Raw genomic sequence first — 7,980 nt, forward strand, 5'->3', positions numbered from 1 at the left:
AAGTTAGAAGGAAATCTGCAGTGGAGTGTCTCAGGGGTTTGTGCATGACCTTGAAATAATTAACACTTTTTCTTAATACTTAGATAAAGGAATGTGGTATCTAGATACCACAAATCTAGGAAAGATAGGTATCATGCTAGATAACAGAATCTGTTATGGGCTATCCTGCTACATAACAAAATCTGACTCAACTCCATAGAACTTACTTTACCACACTGCAGACAATTCATCCTGGATCACTCTGTCTCCTGGACATCTTCTCCTTGTGGAAATACCTGGCAGCCTTGTGGCCTTTCCCTCTGACTAGTTGGGTCTTCTCAGAAAAGAGAGAGAGAACACAAAGGACAACCAAGTTTCATTTCTTTCTGGGCTGCACTTTGGATTTTTTTTTTTTACAGTGACCTCTCTCTGGGTACCTTTGCTTCCCTTTGGTCCCTTTTGGCTACCTTTTCTTGGGGGCAGGGATTGTTTTCTGCTTATATTTGTATTCCCAGTACTTAAACCCTTAGCCCAGTAACTGAAATGTAATGCTTGTTGACTGAATGATAGAGTCAAGATCTTGAAAGGTTAGAACAATGGGCTGAATTTAATAGAATGACATTTAATAGGGACAAATGTAAAATCTCATATTGTGGCTCAAAAACCTACCTTCAGAAATACAAAATGAAGGAGATTTTCCAATAGATTGTTTCGTCTGACTTTGGGCCAAGACAGTTGTCACTCGGCTTCCATATACTTTCTCTAGCAAATTAACTGAAATTCACACCAGATTAAATAATAATGAATACAGGAAAGTGGGGGATAAGGGGACAAGCAGGGTGGGGGGGATGATAGAAGGGAGGGCATGAGGAGGAGAGTGCAATTCGAGGTCGACACTCATGGGGAGGGATAGGATCAAAAGAGAATAGAAGTAATGGGGGACAGGATAGGATGGAAGGAAATATAGTTAGTCCTATACAACACAACTATTATGGAAGTCATTTGCAAAACTACACAGATATGGCCTATATTGAATTGCTTGCCTTCCAAAGGGAAGGGGTGGGGAGGGAGGGAGGAAGAGAAGTCGGAACTCAAAGTGTTAGGATCAACTGTCGAGTAATGTTCTTGCCACTAGGAAATAAGAAAAACAGGTAAAGGGGTATAGAAAGCTATCTGCCCCTACAGGACAAAAGAGAAGATGGAGACAAGGGCAGAGAGGGCTGATGGAAGAGAGAGCAGATTGGTCATAGGGGCAATTAGAATGCTTGGTGTTTGGGGGGGGAGGGGATAAAAGGGGAGAAAATTTGTAACCCAAAATTTTGTGAAAATGAATGTTAAAAGTTAAATAAATAAATTTAATAATAAAAAAAAACAAAACAAAACAAAACAAAAAAATAATAATGAAGAAATTCATTGAGAAAATACCATGACTTCCCCCCCCAAAAAAACCTCCAGAACCAAATAAAGTATCATTCAGAAGCCCAAAGGCAGTAGGAAAGGAAGTAGCTTGCAAGGCCAGTGTCAGCCTCCCAGTATGACCTTGCTCATCTTCCAGAGATATGAGTCACCTGCAAGGATCTGTGCCTAGAGGCAGTAAGAATGGAGAGTATCCAAACAAAAATCCAGGCAGGTCAGAAAACCCCAGAGTGGGGACTTTGGAAGCTCCAGGGAGTTGTGAAACAACGCAGCATTGCGACACTCAGAGTGGAACAGCTCAGAGTTCCAGGGCTCCATGGTCATTCACATTTCCTGAAGATCAACCACTGTGAACCCCAAACATCCAGAAGAAATTCAATTAAAAAACCTAATAGCGTTGGGAAAGATCAGGTACGTTCAAACACACCACCCAAAAATAAAGCAAAGACGTGATACAAAGCCCCAGTATAAGAACTAAAGCTGGAAAGGTAGGTAAATCAAGGAAAACACCAATTAATATAAACTATTATAGTTACCAAAATGAGACTAATTGTAACAATTTCAAACAGTGGCTGAAAAGGGAGAAAAAGATTTTCCACAAGGGCTATATGAACACTTAGAAGAAATTAATCAGGAGATTAAAAAATGAAATACTGGTAGAAGTGATTAGAAGAAGAATAAAGAGCTTAGAAGAGAAATTGGTAAAACTTACACAAGTAATGGGCTCACTGAAAACTAGAACAGAAAAAACTAATAAACAGTACTTTAAGTATTTTAAGTCTCCTCTTCTTTAAGGTAAACAGGTCTCTCAGATTTCTTCAACTAATCATGCCCCTTGTATTTTGGTTGTCCTTCTCTGGATATGGTCTAACACAATAATTTCCCTTCTGAAATATGGCAGCTAGGTGGTGGAGTGGATAGAACTCTGTGTGTGGTATTAAGAAGACCTGAATTCAAATCCAGCCTCACAAACTTCCTCTCTGTGTGATCTTGGGCAAATCACTTAACCTCTGTTTGCCACTGGATAAGGAAATGGCAGTTCACAGGGTCACGAAGAGTTGGACATGAATTTGGACTTATTCAGCTGAAAAAAGTAACAACAACAAAATGTGATACCTGGAAATGAACACAGAAATCTGATTAGGCCCCTGTGTACATGACAAGCATCACTGCTCTCATTCTGGACATTATACCTTTATTAATACAATCTGGGATCACATTAGCTTTTTTGGATTCCATAGGGATTACCTTTTCTTGTTATATCACTAGCATCTAGCACAATGTCTGGTATTTAGCAGGTGCTTAATAAATGTTTATTGATTGATTGACAAAGAACTTAGAAAATAATGTTACAGTGATGATGAATGCATAACAAAATTCAAATTGGAGCCTTGGAATTAACGAATGTGGGACAGTGAGTGAAGAGAGTGGTGAAAGTAATGGAAGACTATTATGAAAAAGTGCAAGGATGCAAAGGCAAGCAAAGAAAGATTTTTTGCTGTTTGTATTTTAGTAAAATCTAGTGCTTCTGATTGAATAACATGATTAAAGCAGATCTTCTCCACGCATTAATGGGTCTGGAAGATTTGTAGTTAAGCCCCACGCTTTTTGTTAATGAGGCACTGGTTCTCAAGGATTACAATTGTCCTCTGGCACTAAAAAGTGTATAAATACTCAGAAGTGAGGTTTTATTTTGGGATTTAGTTTTTGGAAGAAACTTTGTGTGCCAGATGAGACTCTGGGAAGCCACTAAGCAGCCTGCTGGCTTTGAAAACCCAGATGTTGATGTTTTTCTCTCTAGTAACTATGTATATATGTAATGGTAAGACAGTTGGATCTGTCTGTTGATCTATGATTTACACATTGCTTATGTCAGACAGTTGGAAGCATGTCTGTTGATTTGGATTTCTCTGTATTTTCTCTGAAGTTCAGGATGCTGACTTTTTCCTTTGAACTAAATGAGTGATACATGTGCTTGATTAAGGTGATTGTTGACCCCTCAAAAGTTGCCTTTTCTTTTAGAAAAGCAGATCTAAGAACCTGTGATAGCAAGCCCTCCTTTGTATGTCAGGGTGCTTGCTTTTACAGAAGAGAATCAATATAATCCTATTAAAAGCAAATTTAAAACTACATGATTATCTCAATTGATACATAAAAGGTTTTTGAGAAAGTACAACATATATACACACACATATGCTAAAAACCCTACAAGGTGTAGGTAAGGAAAATTTTTTTAATGTAATAAAGAGTATCTAAAACCAAAAGGGAACATCATATGCAATAGGGATACACTGGAAACTTTCAAAATAAATATATGAGTAAAACAAGGATGCCCTATTCCCTCCCCTCCCCCTGTTATTTCACATGGCTCTAGAAATAACAGCAGTAGAAACAAGTGCCCACCCACCTAGAACAGAGTGAATGTAATTACTAAATAGTAATTGTTTCTCTTTTACCCAGGAACTGTGAGGGTCTTCCCCTCCCAGTTTGATTTTTTTCTTATTAAAGAGGCCATCCCTTGAATAACTACTTAAAGAAACCTGTTCATTGAATGAGTGTATCTCACTCAAAGTGAGGATGTGATAAGACCTTAGCCTGAAAGGGCCAGGATCTCACATTGCATCGTAGGCTATCTCCAGTCATCCTGATGAATATCAGGCCACTGGACCCAGATGGCTCAGGAGAAGAAAGTGAGTTTAGTGACCTTGCACAGCCCTCTCTCACTCAAATCAAAGTCAACTGCAAGTCATGTCATCATCTTGATGTCATGGTCCTCTTTGAGAACAAAGGACAAACACAAGCAGTAGCAATAAAGCAAGAGAAAGAAACACAGGCATAAAGATATGCAAAGAGGAAACAAATTTATATCTATTTGATGATGCCATGTTGGTTTACTTATTATAAAGCAATAATATCAAACCATGTGGTATTAGTTTAAAAATAGAAAATTAAGTCAATGGAAGAGGGTAGACATGGGAGAATCAGAAATAACTGAAATCAATAACGCAATGTTCTATAAATTCCAAACCATAAATTACTTAGGAAAGACTTCCCTATTTGATAAAAACTGCTAGGAAAACAATCTGCCAGAAAGTAAGCTTAGATTTACAGCTTAGCCCATATTCCACAATAAAATCAAAATGGCTACATGATATGAAGATTGAAATCATATCATGGTCTCTAAGAGGAGGGAACTGTGGAAAGATGGCAGAATAATGAAGGAAATTGATTTTGGCTCTCCCAAGTTCCCCCAAATAACTTCAAATAATGCCTCAAATAGAATTTTAGAGTGGCAGAAATAATTAAATGTCAGAGTAAAGCAATTGTCCAGCCTAAGTCAATTGGGAGAATGTTAGGAAAGATATGACCTACCAAGGTGGTGTTCTGGATAGGAAGGAAGTACAGATACTGCAGTCAACAAATAGTAAGCCCTAGGGACAGCTGTGTCCCAGTAGCTCTGAAAACTTTCAGCTGGCAGGAGGTATGGGGGGCTGATCAGGGTAAAATAAGGGGAGAGGGGACTCTACTGGTACTGAACTCAAAGTCCAGGCCAGTTGGTCAGGCAAGGAAAAGCAAGTACAGTGAGTGCAGTAGCAGAGGAATGGGGAAACCTGCTGATTGTGATCACTTGCAGGAGAGAAGAATCTTTGGTTTGGTTTCAGAGCAGAGGGGCAAACTGATGATTGTGGCCAGGGATGCTGGTAACACATTTCCAGGACTTCAGAGAGTGAAAGTGTTTGTAGTGGCAGGAATGCTGGGGTCCTTGGATGTGGCACAGAGGCAAAGAGGAGTACCTGAGGTCACTCATCGATCAAGGTGTGAGTGGAAGAAGTAGTGACTGATCATACCTGGATCACAGAACAGTAGAAAAACCAAAAAGTCAAAATAGAGCTGAAAAGAAAAAAAAAACCCTGAAGCTTGAGACATTATTACACACACACACACACACACACACACACACACACACACACACACCCCTAACATAAAATTAACAGCTAAGAAATAGGCTGTAGAAAAAAAATGAGTAGACAACAGAGGAAGAAAATGACCATACATAGTTACTATGGTAATTGAGAAGTTCAAAGTCTAAACTCAGAAGAAGACAATGAAATCAAAACAGTTATTTGTAAAGCTTAAAGAAAAATGTGAAATGTTCACAAACCCCAAAAGGATTTTAGAAATCAAATAAGAGCATTAGAGGAAAATTTGGGAAAAGAAATAGGATAGATGTGAAAAAAACAAGAAAATTGTAAAAAAGAAAGTCAACCAACTGGAAGAAGAGATCCCACAACTTACCAAATAAAATAACTCTTTCAAAATTAGAATTGGACAAGGGGGAGCTAATCACTTAATAAGATATCAAGAAATAATAAAAATTAAAAGAATGAAAAAATGGAAAAGAACATGAAGTATCTCATTGGAAAAACAACTGACATGGCATACGGATGAAGGAGAGGCAATGTAAGAATTGTTGCCCTGGTGGAAAGTCACATGGGCAAACTGCCCCTGGCCTAGACAACTATACTTCAAGAAATTATTAAGGAAAATTGCACTGAAGTTTTAGAATTAGAGGGTAAAATGGAAATTGAGAAAATCCACCTGTCACTGCCTCAAAGAGATCCCAAAATGGGAACTCACAGGAACATTGTAGTTAAATTTCAAAGCTCTCAGTTAAAGGAGAAAATGTTACAAACAACTAAAAAGAAACAATTTAAATATTATAGAGTTACAGTTAGGATAAATAAGATTTAGCAGCTTCCACATTAAAAGACCAAAGGTCTTGGACTATGATATTCTGAGAAGCAAAGGAATTAGGTTTGCAACAAAGAATAATCCACTTAGAAAGCTCAATTAATCCTGGAAGGGGAAAAAAATGGATATTTGCTAAGTTAAAAGACTTTTAGGCATTCTTGAGCAAAAGATCAGAACTGAACTGAAAATTTGACTTAAAAATATAACAATCAAGAGAAACATAAGAAAGTAAACATGAAAATCTAATCATAAGTGATTTAATAAAGTTAGACTTTACTTCTTGTATGGAAAGTGATATTTGTAACTCTTAAAAATGTCATCATCATTAAGGTAGTTAGAAAGAGTATACATAGATAGAGGGCTTGGGGTTTAGTTGATTATGATGGGGTGATCCTAAAAAATAAAATTGAATAAGGAGAGATTAAAAAGGAGTAAACTTTCTCATACAAAAGAGGCATGAATGACAGACTTTTTACAGGAAAGGGGATAATGGCATGGAGGTTGGGCTGTGTTGGGAACCTTATTCTTATCAGAACTGAGTTAAAGAGGGAATAACATACACATCTAATTGGGTTACAGAGGAATAGGTGGGTAAGGAGATAGTTTAAGGAAGAGACTCTCAGAAAGGTATATAGATTAAGGAGGCAGTGGCCACAAGTAACTTGTACTTCTGAGGGAGAGAGAGAGAGAGAGAGAGAGAGAGAGAGAGAGAGAGAGAGAGAGAGAGAGAGAGGGAGAGGAAGGGTAAACAACAGAGGAAAATCAAATGGAGAGAAATATGTAACTAGTAACTATAACTTTAAATGTGAATGAGATGAACTCACCCATAAAATGGAAATGGATAGCAGAATGGATTAACAACCAGAATCCAACAATATGTTGAAACACAAGAAACACATTTAAAAATGAGACACACATGGAGTAAAAATAAAGAGTTAGAATAGAATTTATTATGCTTCAACTGAGGTTAAAAAAAGGGTAGCAATCATGATTTCAGACAAAGTAAAAGCCACATAAATTTAATTAAAAGAGATAAGCAGGGAAACTACACTATGTTAAAAGGTACCATAGACAACGAATTACCATCAATACTAAACATAATTGCACCAAATGATTTAGCTTTCCAATTTATAAAGGAAAAGATAAATCTATTATAGGTGGACATAGACAGCAAAACTATAATAGTGGAGGGCTTCAATCTTCCCCTCTCAGAACGAGATAAATCTAACAACAAAAAAAAAATAGCAAAGAAGTCAAGGCAATGAATAGAATCTGCTAGATGTGATACACATATAGAGAGAATTGAATGGGAATAGAAACGGATATACCTTTTCCTCACCAGTACATTGATCATACGCTAGGACATAAAAACTTTATTGTCAAATACAGAAAAGCAGAAATATTAAGTGCATCCATTTCAGATTATAGTGCAATAAAAATTATATATAACAAAGGACCATGGAAACACAGGTTAAAAATTAATTAAAAACTAAAGAACCTTATCTAAAAGAATGAGTGAGTCAAAGAAGTCATAGAAAACGTGAATAATTTTATTAAAGAGAATGACAATAATGAGACAGCATACCAAAACTTATGGGATGCACCAAAAGCTATAATTGAAGAAAATTTACATCTCTAAATGTTTACATCAATAAAACAGAGAAAGAGAAAATGAGTGAATTGGGTATGCAATTTAAAAAAAACTAGGAAAAGAACAAATTAAAAATCCCCAGTTAAACACCAAATTGGAAATCTTGAATATTGAAGGTGAGATTAAAATTAAATGTAAGAAGATCATTGAATTAATAAACAAAACTAGAAGTGAGTTTAATG

The sequence above is a fragment of the Notamacropus eugenii genome, chromosome 3, assembly GCF_028372415.1.
Source record: "Notamacropus eugenii isolate mMacEug1 chromosome 3, mMacEug1.pri_v2, whole genome shotgun sequence".
Classification (NCBI taxonomy): domain Eukaryota; kingdom Metazoa; phylum Chordata; class Mammalia; order Diprotodontia; family Macropodidae; genus Notamacropus; species Notamacropus eugenii.